The 16,722-nt window shown below is 44.7% G+C and overlaps 1 non-coding gene across 1 annotated transcript; it reads right to left on the reverse strand.

Moving 5' to 3' along the window:
• Nucleotides 1–8,899: 8,899 nt before the first annotated feature.
• On the reverse strand, nucleotides 8,900–9,001 carry LOC143400525 (U6 spliceosomal RNA). The gene has a single exon (XR_013091453.1). It is a non-coding gene; the product is annotated as a U6 spliceosomal RNA (small nuclear RNA).
• Nucleotides 9,002–16,722: the final 7,721 nt, after the last annotated feature.

Consider the following 16,722-nt stretch of genomic DNA (forward strand, 5'->3'; position numbering starts at 1 on the left):
AGGCACTAAGCAACTCAGTGAGATGAGACCTTGTCTCTAGTAAAATACAAAATAGGTCTGGGGATGTGGCTCAGTGTTCAAGTGGCCCTGAGTTCAATCCCTGGCATAAATATATACATGGAGAGAGAGAGAGAGAGAGAGAGAGAGAGAGAGAGAGAGAGAGAGAGAGAGAGAGAAGAAGAAGAAGAAGAAGAAGAAGAAGAAGAAGAAGAAGAAGAAGAAGAAGAAGAAGAAGAAGAAGAAGAAGAAGAAGAGAGGAGGAGGAGGAGGAATAATTAGGGAAAACAAATAGCTCCTCTGGGTCTACAACAAAACTCTCCAGCCTAAACCTTAGAGCACCCCAAGTTTCAGAAACTTCAGGACACAGTACCCTACAAAGCAGCCACATGCTGAGGCTAAACTGTCCTCCTGTCTACTTCACACACCAACCAGCATGAACCTGCTCCTACTGGCTGCAGCCTGACCAGGCCCCTAACCACTAACCAACACTCTGCTTGCCTTTCACCCATCTAGTCTCCAGCCCCTGTGACCTTCTTTCTGTTTTTTCATCACCCCAAACTCACTTCTACCTCAGGGCCTTTACACTTGTGGGTCCCTTGGACGATAATGCTGTGCAGATTCTTCTGGCTGGCTCTCAGAACAAAGGTCACCTCCTAAGGGTGGCCTCTCCTGATCACCCTGGCTAAAGTTCTGCCTCTGTATTCCGTATTTTATCCCCTTGTTTGTTTTCTGGGCCAATTGCCTTATTTGTTCACTCTTTATTGGCTGACACCTCACTAGAAGGTGACTTCTGAGAAGCCAAGGACTTGTCCACAGGTGTACCTTAAGTGTCCACAACCAGAGTAGTAGTTTGGTGATAATGCCTGTGCTTAGCAAGATCCAGAGTTCAATCCTTGGCACAAAAGGGGGAGGAAGTGTTTATAAGTGGGCTCTGGTATATAGTAAGTACTCATAGATGTTCATGGAATTAATAGATGTTGAATGAATTTCCCAAATTCAAAATTCAAATCTCAGGCTGGAGAGCTGATCTCCAAGAGGCTCCAAAAACCTTTGAGAGCTTAAATAGGCCTCCTGAAATATACATATTATGTGCTAGAGGACCACAATGATAAGCCTTGGACTCCCAACCCCCTGCCCATCTTCTGACCCTGGGTCCCCACTGTAATATGGGGCTGGGGACCCTGAGATGGCTCAGCCTTTGAAGGAACCTCTAGGTTGAAGGCTTCTGCTTGTAGACCAGGATTTCTTCAATCTGTGTTGAGGCTGGTATAAGGGATAAGGGACCAATATCTAAGGTACTCTTGAAAAGTCCCAAGGAAAAGATACCTCAAAATGATACAAACGCAGGGTAGAAACAGACAACTGACTGATGAGGAAACCCAGAGGCTAACAAGTACATGAGAAGATCCTGAAACTTCACAATACTCAGATGCTCTCGTTTGTACCTATTAAACCAGCAAAAATCAGAAAGCTGGAGAATGACAGTTGCCTTCAGAAGGCTATGAGGGTCTTCCTGGGCTATGCCTAAACTATTCCAGAGCTGTCTACAAACACTCAGCTAAAACACACACACACACACACACACACACACACACACACACACACACCCTAGTATTTGGCAATTTGGCCCAGAACTTAGAACCCCTCCCCCACCCCAAAATATTCTCACACATGACCTTCCAGGGAAGATGGGGAAAAGGTTAGAGGCAATCTGAAGTCCCTTACTTGGAGGTTTATCAATAAAATATGCAGAGGGGCTGGGGATGTGGCTCAGTGGTAGAGCACATGCCTATCATGCACAGGGCCCTGGGTTTCATTCCCAGCACCACACACTTACACACACACACACACACACACACACACACACACACAAAGTGAAAAGGATCCAACAGTATGCACAGCCACATGGAGGGACCTCAGCAATCTAGTGCTGACTGGAATAGGTAAGAAACAGAATGATGACTGGAGGTGTATGTCAGTGGTAGAGAACTTGCACAAGGCCCTCCTGGGTTCCATCCATACCATAGGGGAAAAAAAACTTGTAGATGGAAAAGGATAAAGGTGAACAGGTAGACAGAGTCCACATTAGTGTTCCAGGGGCCTGAGGATGCAGTGCAGAACAAATAATGGTGAAAATGGGAGTCAAACTCAAACACGATGTTGCTTGATCCTAAGGAAAAATAACAGGGAACCAAAACCATCCAAATTCCCCAAGCATCCCCAGTCCTGTCAGGTCTATCCCCTGGCCCCTTCCTCTCCTTTCCTCACCCACCTTTTTCCTCTCTGGCCTCTATCCCTTGAGGGTTCTCCCAGCACAGAGTTCATGGAGACACACTGTGGTGTTGGTGCCACCTCCTGGCATCCATGGGAAGTGCAGCACTCCACTTCGACCTGGTGTGGAGTGGAGGTTTTAAGTTGGGGACCCAGTGAAGTGACATCTTCCCCTGTGCTGGTGCCTACAGGTCACTTTCCTTTCTTTCTTTTTTTTTTTTAATGTATTTTTAAAATTTTATTTTTAATTGTAGTTGGACACAATACCTTTATTTCATTTATTTATTTTTATGTGGTGCTAAGGATGGAACCCAGGGTCTCGCATGTGGGAGGAGAGCACTCTACAGCTGAGCCACAATCCCTATTTTTGTATCAGGGCCTAAACCCAGGGGTGCTTAGCCACTGAACTGCATCCCCAGAACTTTTTTATATTTTCTTTAGAGACAGGGTCTTGCTGAGTTGCTTAGGGCCTCACTCATTTGCTGAGGCTGGCCTTGAACTTGTGATCCTCCTACCTCAGCCTCCCAAGTCATTGGAATTATAGCCATGTGCCACTATTTTCAGCTTCCTACAGGTCATTCTTGGAGGACTGTTCAGTTCTGGGTGCTATACTTTTCAGAATGGTGCTGATAAGCCACTCTCTACCTTACTTGGAGAAACACTAAAGGGCAAAACTGTTATTATGCCTGCTCATAGTTTCCACTGACCTCAGGATTGTATCCAAGTTCCTTAACACAGAAGGCCTTCAGGACTCTGCTTCCTTCTCATTCATTTCAGTCTCCCTTCTGGGCCCGCTCTACTGCATGGGCACTTCCTCCCATCAGTTGTTTCCTCTTTCGCAATACTATCTCCCTCCCTATTGATTCTCCAATCTCTCTCTCTCTCTCTCTCTCTCTCTCTGGTATTGGAGATTGAACTCAGGAGCACTCAAACAGTGAGCCACATCTCCAGCCCTATTTTTGTATTTAGAGTCAGGGTCTCACTGAGTAGCTTAGCACCTCACTGTTGCTAAGGCTGGCTTTGTACTCACAATACTCCTCCTCAGTCTCCCCAGCTGCTGGGATTACAGGCGTACGCCACTGTGCCCAGTGTATTCTCCAAACTCTTATTCCTCCTTCAGGTCTCAATTTCCTCACTCCCAGGAGAACTTCCAGTACCACTGCATTAACCAACAGAAGGAAAGAATGTCTCAGACAATGGGAACAGCATGTGCAAAGGCTCAATGTGCCTTCAAGGAGATAAAAGAAGGCCAAAGACCAGAGGTGGGTGTTGGAGCAGGCGGGTTGCTGCAACAGATTTCATGGGCCCTGGCTGGTGTTCAATCTCTGGTGAACAGAGGAAGGTCAAGGTTTTCAGCAGCAAAGGACTCAATCAGATGTGTGTTTGAAAGGCTCACATAAGTTGTCAAGTGATGAATTTCAGGGTAGGTTTGGACTACCTCACCTCTGGCCCAGAGCAATGGAGTTGGCCTTCTGTGGACTGAGACCTCTAAAACCATGAGTACCAAATATATTTTCCTCCTCTTAAAAAAAAAAATAGTGGGTTAGAAAGAATAGGCAAGGGGCTGCTTAGGAGAGCAACAATGAGGTTTGGTCACTTCAGCCCCTACTTCATGCTGGTCAGATGCTAAATTGGGTTCCCAGTCCTTGACCCTATCTTTCTGAACAGGGGACAGACCTATAGGATGCCAGACCAATGCTTCTGCCTGACCTCACTGAGGGGGTCCTAGCTTACCCTAGTGTGCCCTCACTAGCTCTGGCTAATTTCTGTGACACCCTCCCTCTGTGTTAGGCCCCCAAATACCACCTGCCCCTCCCAGTCAGTACCTCTGGCCTATGGGAGCTGCCATCCCATTTCACATAAGAGGAAGCTTGGGCTCAAAGTTGAAAAGTAAATTGTGGCTGGGGATGTGGCTCAAGCGGTAGCGTGCTCGCCTGGCATGCATGCAGCCCGGGTTCGATCCTCAGCACCACATACAAACAAAGATGTTGTGTCCGCCAAAAACTAAAAAATAAATATTAAAAAAAATTATCTCTCTCCTGTCTCTCTCTCTTTCTTTCAAAAAAAAAAAGAAAGAAAAAGAAAAGTAAATTGTGATCCAGCTGCAGTGGTGCCTGTAATCCCAGGAACTCAGGATGCTGGGGCAAGAGGATCTCAAGTTTGAGGCCAGCCTGAGCAAATCTGTAAGACCCTATCTCAAAATTTAACATTTTTTAAAAGACTGAGAATATAACTCTGGGTAAATAGCCCCTGGATTCAATCCCCAGGAAAGGGGAAAATAAAAAAAGAAAGTCAGTTGTGAGCAACACAGATAGGATTTGAATGGGAGTCTGTCTGCCTTTCTCATCATACTAGGTAGCCCACCTGTTAGGGGGCCTAACACGGAGAGGGGTGTTACTGCGATGACTGCTTGATTTTGGGTGGGCAGTTTTATCTTTCTCTGACTCAGTGTACTTTTCTGCAAAATGGGGGCAATCATAATAACCTGCCTAAGAGAGACTGTGAAGAGCATGTGGAATGAATGTCCTTAAAGACCCTGCATAGCACACAGCAAACGCTCAAAAAAATGGTTGCCATTTCCATCACTACAGGAACTTAACATGCTCACTAGGGAAATGTGTTTTGGGCCCCTAAATTAGGGGAAGAAGGAGCTTCAGGAAAGCCAAGAAATAAGGAGAGAGCAGAGTGAACTGCATGGCAGCTCTGGAGCGAAGTCATGCTGAGTTCCAAGCACAGAGCAGGTATTAAGGGCACCCACTATAAATCAGAAATCACCAAAGGCTCTAGAGTCTTAGATAGTACAGCCAGTGCCCTGTGACCAGAAGTGGAATGGCTTCCCCCAAATATGACAGACAGTACTGGGTTTAGAGACTTGAGGGACTCTAGTGGAGAAGGGCACTAGCATCAGGCAGCCCATTTGCAGTTGTCCAGCTAACTTTCTGAGCAACAACCCCACTATGTAATTCCTCTGCCAATCACACAGTGGCGTTAGTACACCATGAAAGCTCTGCCTTCCTGTCTTTTGCAGCCAAAAGTACCAGTCACTTCTAAGATATTTGAGCAGAATCTTTACAACATCCTTAATGAGGTAGAGTCCATTCATATCCCCAAATTACAGGTGGAAATAATAGTTCAGAGATGTCAAATAGTAGCCCAACATCACCCAATCAGAATTTGAATTTGTTGTTGTTGTTGATGATTGAACCTGGGGCCTTGCACATGTTTGGAAAGCACTCTACCAACTACACTACATCCCCAGCCCACACAACCAAGATTTGAACCCTGGTCAGTATATACATCCCAGCCTGGCTGCAGCAGCTGCCAGTTCTAGGCTAATGTCCTGATGCAGCCTCCTGCCCCCATCTGGGGGCTGTCTTGGCTGAGTTGATGGATCTGAGGTTTGCCCTGGCATAAGAATGTTAGAAAAAACTAAGAACATTTTTACTTTTGCATTCTCTCCCTCTCTCTCCAAAGCTTTTAGGTCACTGATGTAGCTTTTGCAATGGGGATGAGGTGATTGGACAGTTCCTAACTCTGGGATAGAGTGGCTGGTCTAAGGGATAAGGCCTCCCTCCCTCCCCACCCCCCATACCAGCCTAGGCTCCAGAGACTGAATTCCCAGGCCCTCTTAGCTTCCAAAGAGGAAGGGAGCTAAATTTGATTGAGCACTTCCTCTGTACCAGGCACTATGCCAGACATTCCTTATATATGCATTTAACACCCTTTTGGTGCTGGTCATGAGAGGAACAGTATTTCAAGTGCTTGGCAATATCAATAAATAAATATTGATATATTGATATAAAAATATACATTAGGCTGTAATCCCAGCGGCTCAGGAGGCTAAGGCAGGAATTCAAAAATATACGTTAGGGGCTGGAGATATAGTGCACGGGCATGCACAAGGCCCCAGGTTCAATCACCAGTACGAAAACAAACAAACAAACAAACAAACCTGCACCAAAATGAATGAATGAATAAATAAATAAATAAATAAATGGAAAGAAAGAAAATATATATACTTTAAAGCTAGCTGTGGTGATTCAAGCCTATGAGCCCAGCTATTCAGGAAGCAAAGGCAAGTTAAAGGTCAGTCTTAGCATTTTAGCAACTCTGTCTAAAAATTTTAAAAAGTGCCCCCCATTTTTTTTTTAAGTAAAGAAGTCTGGGAATATAGCTCAGTGGCAAATTGCCCCTGGAGTCAATCCCCAGTATGTGGCAGAAGGGGGATATATTTCTCTCCAAACCTACTCTTGCCCTTCCCACTTATACATACATACATGTTTTAAATATAATTTAATTATAAATAAGCACACAGTTTAATGCTTCCCTGCTCCCCCTCTCCCCCAGTGCTGGGGATGGAACCCAAGGCCGACAGGATACTAGGCTAGCACTCTGCCTCTTGAGTTCCACTCCCAACTCCCATACATATTTACTGAATAAAGGACTATGATAAGCTTGTGGTATCTATGAGGTAGTGAACTTGGAGCTCTGGAACAAATCTGGGTTAGAGACTGAGGTTCAGGTATTGCTGGCATTCAGGGGATGTAGGCCATGAGTAGATCAGATCCCTCAGGGAGATGGCTTAAATGATAAGCAAACTGTACCTGGATGGGGCACTGGGACAGCTGTTTGCTGGGCCAGAGAAGGAAAGGCATGTCCGTGACGTGGAAGCATAAAGAATAGCTTGTCACAAAGCTTAGGAGGGGACCAGGAAATATGAGGATACCCTGGAAACACTGCTGGTTTCAAAGAGATAAATAGGCAAATGCTGCCAGAATTGAAGCAGAAAAGATTGTGAAATGCCAACAGACTTGCTATAGAGGCGCTGTTAGGGATCTGAAGCCAGACTGCAGTGGGATGAGGGAAATGAGGGCAGCAGAGGTTCGGAGATGCAGTCAAGCGGGAGAGAAACTTGAGACTTCTCTTAAAAAAGGAGAGAGACTGATGCTACCCACTTTTTTGGGCTTCCGGGAAGGAGTAAGAAGACAGTGAAAGGTTGAAGTTTTGGAGGAAGAAGAGGAAAAAGAGGCACAAAATCCCGAAGAAGCATCACGGTGGCACTTAGAGCCCCGAGGGAGATTGGAGAACCAGCTCAGTCCTCCTCATCTATTTCTCGGTGGCAAATTCAGTTAAATGGGCACCAAGCGCCAGCTGGACTTGGTGCACGCTAGCTGTTAATAGGATCTGGCGACACTGTCCCGGCGTGGCCCAGGGCACAAAGAACTCCTGTCAGAGAGTCCACCACTCCGGAGCAGATCCCAGGGCTCACGTCACGGGCCGCCGCTAATTGGCCCGTGGAGGCCACCTGACCTAACTAGCCAATCAGAGGCTGTCTCCTTGGAATGCTGGCCCCTGTGTGGCCCAGAGCGGAAACCCGCCGGCCCAGAGGCGCTTCAGGCCACGTGCGCCTGCTTGTTAAGGCCAGCGCTGGAGCTGGAAGCTGAGGCTCTGTCTCCCACGGCCCTCTTCTGCTGGCTAGAGGAGGATGACCCAGCCCACGCCGAGAGCCCACACACCGTGTCCTCTTGCAAAATCATTGTTTTCTCTCTGTTTTCTGTGGCTGTGTCCCCATCCTTCTCTCTTCCCTGATCCAAAATAGTATTTTATTTATTTTTTTTTACAATGCTGGGGACTGAATCCAGGTGCCTCACGTTCTGCAAGCGCTCTACTATTAGGTTATATCCTCAGCCCAGTCAAAGGAGTTTTGTAGAAGATTCAAAGGTGAAAAACCAACTTGAAGTCACTCGCTAGGGCAGTTACTAGCTTTGTGTGTGTGTGTGTGTGTGTGTGTGTGTGTGTGTGTGTTTTGTACCAAGGATTTCAACACGGGAGCTAGAACCACAGAGCCACATCCCCAGCCCTTTTTTATTTTTTACTTTTAGACAAACTCTCACTAAGTTCCTCAGAGCCACGCTGAATTGCCAAGAGTGACCTCAAATTTGTGATCCTCCTGCCTCTGGGATTACAGGCAGGAGCCATTGTGCCGAGCATGAATTAACTTTCCAGAAGTGAACTAAGGCCAGGCAGGGTGGCATACTGGGTTCAATCCCCAGTTTCAAACAGGGAAAAAGAGAGAAAGACATGAACTCAGCCAGGTGCAATGGGGCTCACCTGTAATTCCAGCCATGAAGTAGGAGGGTGAGAGTTTCGGGCCAGCCTGGACCACTTAGGGGAGACTCTTGTCTCAAAATAAAAAATAATTTTTAATAAGGGTTTGGGGGTGTAATTCAGTGGTAAACCACCCCTGAGCTTAATCCAGGTACAGCCAAAAAAAGCGGGGGTGGGGGGGGTGTTTGGATTTATAGCTAGGGGTAGAGCTTGACCATGTACCAGCCGTGTGGTGGAATGCCTAGTTCCACCCCCTCCCCCCAAAAAAAGAGAGAGAGAGAGAGGGAGAGAACTCCTGAGCTAAATCGATCATCTTCATATCAGCCTCCAGATGCTCAGCTTCAATTCCTTGCCTAAAATATATTACACTTTGCTTTGTAGTGGAGCTGATTCTTCATACCTTCATTTAAAATGTCTCTAGTCTGGACTCAAACAAACCATCTAGATAGAAATATGTAAACAGCAGTTTTAAAAAAAGATAAAACTGGTCCAGACAAGTTGGAGTCCATTTCAACTTCTGAAAAATATGGAATACTTCATAAATTTTCATGTCATCTTTGTGAAGGGATCATACTAATCTCTGTATTGTTCCAGTTTTAGTAATGTGCTGATGAAGTGAGCACTTATTTTATATATATAGTATTTATACATAAAATGTTAATTTTATATTTAAATATATAAGTATTTAACATTTAAATGTTTTATATAAAATAATGCATATGGTATGTAAACAATAAATATTATATATAAATAATATGTAAATATGTATAAAATAAAATAATATATTCAATTCATGGTTCAATCCCTAGTACCCAAAACAAATATACATATAGATATATATTAAACTATTAAACCCAGGGTCACTTTATTGCTAAACCTCATTCCCCCCCACCAGACTTTTTTTTTTTTTTTTTTTAGTTGTAGATGGACACAATACCTTTATTTTGTTTATTTATTTTTATTTGGTGCTGAGGCTGGAACCCAGTGCCTTACATGTGCTAGGCAATCCCAGCCACCCTCCCAGGCCCTTTTTATTTTATATTTTGACATAGGGTCTTGCTAAACTGCTGAGGCTAACCTTGAATTTGAGATCCTCCTGCCTCCCAAGACTCTTGAGATTACAGATGATCAGATGATCACCACCTAGCTCAGTTTGGAATTTTTTTTTTTTTCCCTACAGGGATTGAACCCAGGGGCACTTAACCACTGAACCACATCTCCACTTCTTTTTATTTTTTGTAGCTCAGTGGTAGAGGGTCTTGCTAAATTACTTAGGCCCTTGCTAAATTGCTGAGGTTGGCCTTGAACTTGCAGCACTCCTGTCTCAGCCACCCAGTCATTGGGATTACAGGTGTGTACCACCATATCCAGCGCTTGGAAATAAATCTTGTTAGAAGGCAGCCATGTGAGTAGCGCGCTCGCCTGGCATGCGTGTGGCCTGGGTTCCTGGGTTCGATCCTCAGCACCACATACAAACAAAGATGTTGTGTCAGCTGAAAAACTAAAAAAAAAAATAAATATTAAAAAAAAAAAAAAGAAGAAGAAGAAGGCAGCCATGTACCAGCTCTGTGAGCTCAGACAGATCTTGACCTCCTTGACTCTTACTAATAACCACAACTACAACCATTGTAGGGTTTACCAGGCACTATGCTAAACTCATATCACCTCTCAGCAACTCCACATTACAGAGAAAGCACAGAGGTACCAAGAGGTTCTATTGCTTGCCTGATATTACACAGCGTGTGTGTGTGTGTGTGTGTGTGTGTGTGTGTGTGTTGGTGGAGATTGAACTCATGGCCTTGTGTATGCAAGGCAAGCATTCTACCAACTGAGCTATATCTCCAGCCTCCCCAGCTCTTAAGTGGAAGAAACTAAGGGTTCAATTTAGGTTTTCTGGGTCAGATTAAGTGATCAGAACCTCACCATGCGGTGTCTCTCTAACACTGGCATAGGTAATCAGCACACTGAAGACCCATCACTCAGAACTCAGGAGAAGGCCAGGCTAACAAATTTTTGTGACCCTGGACCAAAGGAGGCCAGTGTGGCTGGAGGGTGGAGAGTGAGAGGGTACTTGATAGGGGTTGAGCCTGATTGTATAGGTAGGAACAGATGCTCCAGGTCTCCTAGGCCACAATGAGGCAATGGGGATGGATTCATGCACCTGGGTATTCCAGGAGCTATCATAGTCCTAAACTCCCTGACTGACTTTTGAACTCTCTCCCTGGGGCAGGGCTAAAAAGTCATCACCCCAATACCTGGTCTCATCCTTTGCCTCAGGTTTATTAACACAAGTAATTAGACAAGACCCTGTCTCAAAATTTAAAATAAATAAATAAATTATATATATATATATATATATATATATATATATATATATATATTCCATTTCCTGTACTTTCAGTTTTGATTTTGGAGATGTCCTGTTATTTAAGGTCTGCACCAAGGTGCTTGTTATGAACTGTAGATACACCAACTGATTATTCAAGTTGGGGGCCCTGGATTCTTCAAGGGAGGGAAAAGAAAGCAGGGCTTTGCTGCAGTCTGGCTGGGAACAAATCACGAGCCCACTCAAGCAGGAACAAACTTTATTTCCGAACTCACTCGAACGCGGGCCTTCCAGGAACTCCACACCAACTGGAACTCTCTCCACCAGAACTTTTCCAACCAACGGGAACTCTCCAGGAATCTCCGCAAGAGCTCAATGGAAACTCAAGGGGAACTCCGGGAGAACTCAAAAGTAGTGGGCGCCTGAGGCAGCAGGAGCCGCCCTATAGCCGGGCAGCAGGGGTCTAATACAATTGAATACACAGCCTGTTTCAATCCAGCATCATCCAGTCATAGCAATTATACACAGCTTAACTTAATTATCATCATCTTAATGGCTCCCAGGAGTCACCTCTCAACCACTCCTTTTGGCAGAATGCTAGGCGCCATCCCGACTAGGCTGTGGCTCTCAACAGGGCTTTTTGTAGGCTTCTGAGGGCTCAGGTGGTCATGTGGATGTCCAACCACTGACCCATCTGGAAATGCCCATCACCTGAGTTTTTATCATCTTTCCTCTGCAAAGGCTTCAGGTCCCTTCTCCTCTATGACACTTGTGGGACTCTTTCTCCCATGGTTCTTTTTCCAGATTTTTATTTTTTTATTTTGCAGGGCCTTCCATATGGTAGGCAAGTGCTCTATCTCTGAACTACATTCTTTTTCCGGATTTTCAAATCACATGTATGTTCAACCACTAGTATGTCTGTCCTGAATTTTCCTCAAGGCCTCTCCAAGCCTAACATGCAGAATACAATCACCTGCCTTGCATAAGAAGCATCTTTCCAAAAACTTTCATCCAAATCTAATGAAGCCCCTAATCTAATGTCCATTTTACAGGAAAAGCAGGGCAGAAGGAGAGGTTAAATGACAGCACAAGGAAGCATCAGCTGGCTATAGTACATGGGACATTCTCAGGATAACTGACCTAATCACTTTAGAAGTCAAAAGGTGCTGGGTGTGGTGACACATGCCTATAATTCCAGGGAGTCAGGAGACTGAGGCAGGAGGAACACAGATTTGAGGCCAGCATCAACAATTAGTGAGGCCTAAACAACTTAGCATGACCCTGTCTCAAAATTTAAAATAAATAAATAAACAAAATAAATAAATAAACTAGGGATGTAGCTCAGGAGTAAAGCATCCATGGATTTATCTCTTATTTATTTATTTATTTTAAAGAGAGAGAGGGGGAATTTTTTAATATTTATTTATTAGTTTTCGGCAGACACAACATCTTTGTTTTGTATGTGGTGCTGGGGATCGAACCCAAGCCGCACGCATACCAGGCGAGCGCGCTACCGCTTGAGCCACATCCCCAGCCCCGCATCCATGGATTTAATCCCCAGTACCAAAAAATAAATAAAAGCTTTGTGTGTGTGTGTGTGTGTGTGTGTGTGTGTGGTGTCGGGGATCATATCCAGGACCTGGATGTTAGGTAAATGCTGTACCACTGAGCTAAAGACATAGCTAAAACTTTCATATTTCAAGTGACACTATTAAAATAGTGAAAAGGTAGCACACAGAATAGGAGAAAACACTTGTAAATTTAGTTCTTTTATTAGGTAATAGGGACTGAATCCAAGGGAAATTTACCACTGAGCAACATTATTAGGGATTAAGCTCAGGGGCACTTTACCACTGAGTTCCATCCTCAGCTTTTTATTTTTATTTTACTTTTGAGTTTTTAGTTTTGAGGCAGGTTCTTGCTAAGTTGCCCAGGCTGGCCTCAAATTTGTGATTCTCCTGCTCCAGCCTCCAAAGTTTTTGTGATTACAGGCATGTGCCACCATGGCTGGTAAGAGAACACATTAAATACAGAGTTACAATATGACCCAGCAGTTCTTCTCCTGGGTATATGGCTAAGAGAATGGGAAACCTGTCCAGATTAAAAATTTGTACATGAATGGTCATAGCATCATTGGTTATAATAGCCCCAAATGAAGCAGCTCAAATATCCACAAACTGATGTGTGAATAGATCAAATGTGTTATATCCATACACATACACATCACAATATTATTCAGCCATTAAAAAAATGAAGTACTGTGGGGCATGGTAGCACCTGCCTGCAATCTCAGCAACACTGGAGGCTGAGATAGGTGTTAGGTCGGTGGCAGCGACCTGGTGGTGACTTAGTGACAACTTAGAACAAAGCAGTCCGGGCTGCTTTGAACATCAATCAGATGCCGGCAGAAACGCCTGTCAATCAGCCAGATCTCCTGACTAACGCCTATCAATCAACAGGACCCCCTGGCCAATTCTGGAGTTCAGCCAACTCCCCTGACCAACTCCAAGGGGGCAAGGGACCCTAGAGACACCTTTTCCTATCCCAAGCCCTTCCCTTCCTGCTGTAAGCCCCATAAAAGTCCAGTCCGGTCGAGCTTCCACTCGGTCTCTCCTCAGACCCTTCCCCTGTCCCCTCTGTGGGTCTGATCGAGTTCCGCCCGGGAGTGATATCTCAATAAAGCCTGTTCAGCGGCCCTTTTAAATCTGCCAACTTTGGTTGCTGCCTGCCCAGCCTGATCTGACAGAAAGAAGTAGAGAGTGATTCCTAGAAAAGAAATAGAGAGTGTGGGGTTTCCTATTTGTTCTTCTAGCACCAGACATTGAACCCAGTGGCACCTTCTCACTGAGCTATATCCTCATCCCCTTTTATTTTGAGACAGGTCTCAAGGCTACCATATGTGCAGTTTCTTTTCCAGGTGATGTGATTATACTAAAACCCCCTGGAGCCAGGCATGGTAGTACACACCTATAATACCAGCTACTCCCTAGGCTGAGGCAGGAGGAACAGCAGTTAATTCCAGCCTGAGTAATTTAGTGAGACCCTGTCTTAAAAAATAAACTAAAAGGGGCTGGGGTGTAGCTCAGTGTTAGAGTGCTTTCCTAGCATGTACCAAGACTCTGGGTTTAACCCCACTACCTGAAACAAAACACCCAAACCCCAAACAACAACAACCTCCACACAAAACAACAACAACAACAAAACCCTACTGGATTATACACTTTAGAAGGGTGAATTTTATGATAGGTGAATTATAGATCACTAGGAAGTTTTGTTTTGTTTTGGTACTGGGGATTGAACTCAGGGGCACTTGGCCACTGAACCACATCCCCAGCCTTATTTTGTATTTTATTTAGAGACAGGGTCTCTCTGAGTTGCTTAGCACCAAGCTTTTGCTGAGGCTGGCTTTAAACCCACAATCCTCCTGTCTCAGCCTCCTGAGCCACCTAGCACCCTCACTAAGAAGATATTAAATAGGGGGGGCTGGGAGTATATCTCAGTGGTAGGATGCTTACTTAGCATGAACAAGGTCCTGAGTTCAATCTCCAGTACCACACACACACACACACACACAAAATAGTAATAATAAAAGTAGGAAAATAAACAGATAATTTCAGAGAGTGGTAAGAATTATAAGGCAATATTTAAGGAAGATGTGACAGTGATCCAGGTTGGAATAGGGACCTGAAAAGTGAAGGAGGGGCAGGCCTCCCTGCCCAGTATCCTGGAGCTGATTGACAAGCTTACCCAGGCCCAGGCACAGGGGCCACATACCTATAATCCCAGCTACTTGGAGTGTAAAGATGGAGGATGCCAAGTTTGAGGCCAGCCTGGGCCACAAAGCAAGATCCTATTTCAAGGTAGTATAAAATAAAAAGGGCTGAGTATGTAGATAGGGGTAGAGAACTAGCCCAGCTTGCTTGAGGCCCTACATTCAATACCTGCCACTCCCAGCAAAAGAAAGAATGGGGAGGAATCCTCAGAGATCTGGTGGGTACAGCGGACACATGCCCTGAGGCGAAACTATTTGCATAACACTGAGCCTCTTCTGTCTTTAAAAATGCCTTCTCTCAGCCTAGCAGGTGGTGTTGGAGAAGCTGAGGCTGGGTCTTTCAAGTTCAAGGCCAGCTTTAGCAATTTAACAAGACCTTGACTCAAAAAAAAAAAAAAAAAAGAGAGAGAGAGAGAGAGGACTATAGATGTTGTGTAGTGGCAGGACATTGCCTAGTGAGGCCCTGGGTTCAAACCCCAATACTATACACACACAAGCCCTTCTAGGTCATTAGCCCCTTCTTGGGGGACTCCTGTCTTTGTTGTGCACAGCCATCTTTCTCAATTCTTGTTTTTGCCATGCAGATTTTCCAGATATTTCTGAGCATGACTGGTGTTAAGAGACCAAATTCCCAGACAGACACCTGGCACATGACTGTAATCCCAGGGATTTGGGGGGATGAGACAGGAAGATCGAAAGTTTGAGGTCAGCCTCAACAACTAGGGAGAAATTGTCTCAAAATAAAAAGATAAAAAGGACTGGGGATATAGTTCATTGGTTGCCAGTGCCCCTGGTTTCAATCCCCAGTACAAAAGAGAGAGAGAAACAAGTTCAGAGACCTTCAACTTTCATATGACCTCCTTGGGTCAGGCAGGAGGATCTGAGTTCAATTCCCAGTACTGCCAAAAAAGATGCTTCTCCTGGGATCCTCTTTCTGGTGACTTCCTATTCAGATAAACTAGCTGGGTGTGGTGGTGCATGCTTGTAATGCCAGTGACTCAGAAGACTGAGGCTTGAGGATCCCAAGTATGAGGCCAACCTCAACAACAGGAGACCCTGCCTTGAAATAAAATTAAAACAGGACTGGGGGTTTGGCTTAGTGGTAAGCCTCTGGTAAAGGCCTCTGAAAAAGCTGGAGTGTGGTGGTATATACCTGTAATCCCCATGAGGCAGGAGGATCACAAATTCAAAGCCAGCTTCGAAATTTAGAGAGGCCTTAGGTCACCATCAATTTAGTGAGACCCTGTCACAAAATAACATATAAGAGGAGCTGGGGAAGTGACTAGTGGTTACGTGCCCCTGGGATTCAATCCCTGGAACCAAAAAAAGAAAAATAGAAAGTGTGAGAGTGAGAAAGAAGGAGGGTGGTGGGAGGGAAGGAGAGAGATGATAAAGAAATGATAGAGGGATGATAGAAAAGCTACAGTTAGGGGGCTGGGGATGTGGCTCCAGCGGTAGCACGCTCGCCTGGCATGCGTGCGACCCAGGTTCAATCCTCAGCACCACATACAAACAAATATGTTATGTCCGCCGAGAACTAAAAAATAAATATTAAAAAAATTCTCTCTCTCTCTCTTTAAAAAAAAAAAAAAGAAAGAAAGAAAAGCTACAGTTTGCCCAAATGAAACTCCCTAGAATGGGGGAGGGGTACCTCAGGAGGGAGGGTTCTAGAAGACCCAGGTGTTATCTCAGCAAACTCATGGAAGGCTCTGGCCTTGTCTTTCTATGTCAGAGTTAGAATCTGGCAGAGGAATGGTCATCATGGGAATGTATATTAACATATTAATATGCTGGGTTTGTTAATTTTTTTTCCAAATTTTTAGTTGTAGATGGACACAGTACTTTTATTTTATTTACCTATGTGTTGCTGAGGATCGAACCCAGTGCTCCACACATGAAAGGCAAGGACGCTACCACTGAGCCACAACCCCAGCCTTTGCTGTTAATTTTTGTAGTGTCCTGCAAAAAAAAAAAAAAAAAAAAAAAAAAAAGCAAAAACCTAGGACCTCAAACATATTAGTCAAGTGTTCTATCATTGAGCCCCACTCCCAGTCCTCTTTATTCTTCACCTTGGTTTTTTTTTTTGTTTTTGTTTTTTTACTTTCATCCACTATAGCCTAAAACAGCAATGTCTAGCAATCCACCAAACTCTACCCAGAGTCATATAGCATTTATTGAATAACTACTGAGTATAAACTACCATTCCACCATTTTCTAGAGCAGGACTTTCCACAAGCTGCTTCTC

The sequence above is a fragment of the Callospermophilus lateralis genome, chromosome 5 (genome assembly GCF_048772815.1).
Source record: "Callospermophilus lateralis isolate mCalLat2 chromosome 5, mCalLat2.hap1, whole genome shotgun sequence".
Classification (NCBI taxonomy): domain Eukaryota; kingdom Metazoa; phylum Chordata; class Mammalia; order Rodentia; family Sciuridae; genus Callospermophilus; species Callospermophilus lateralis.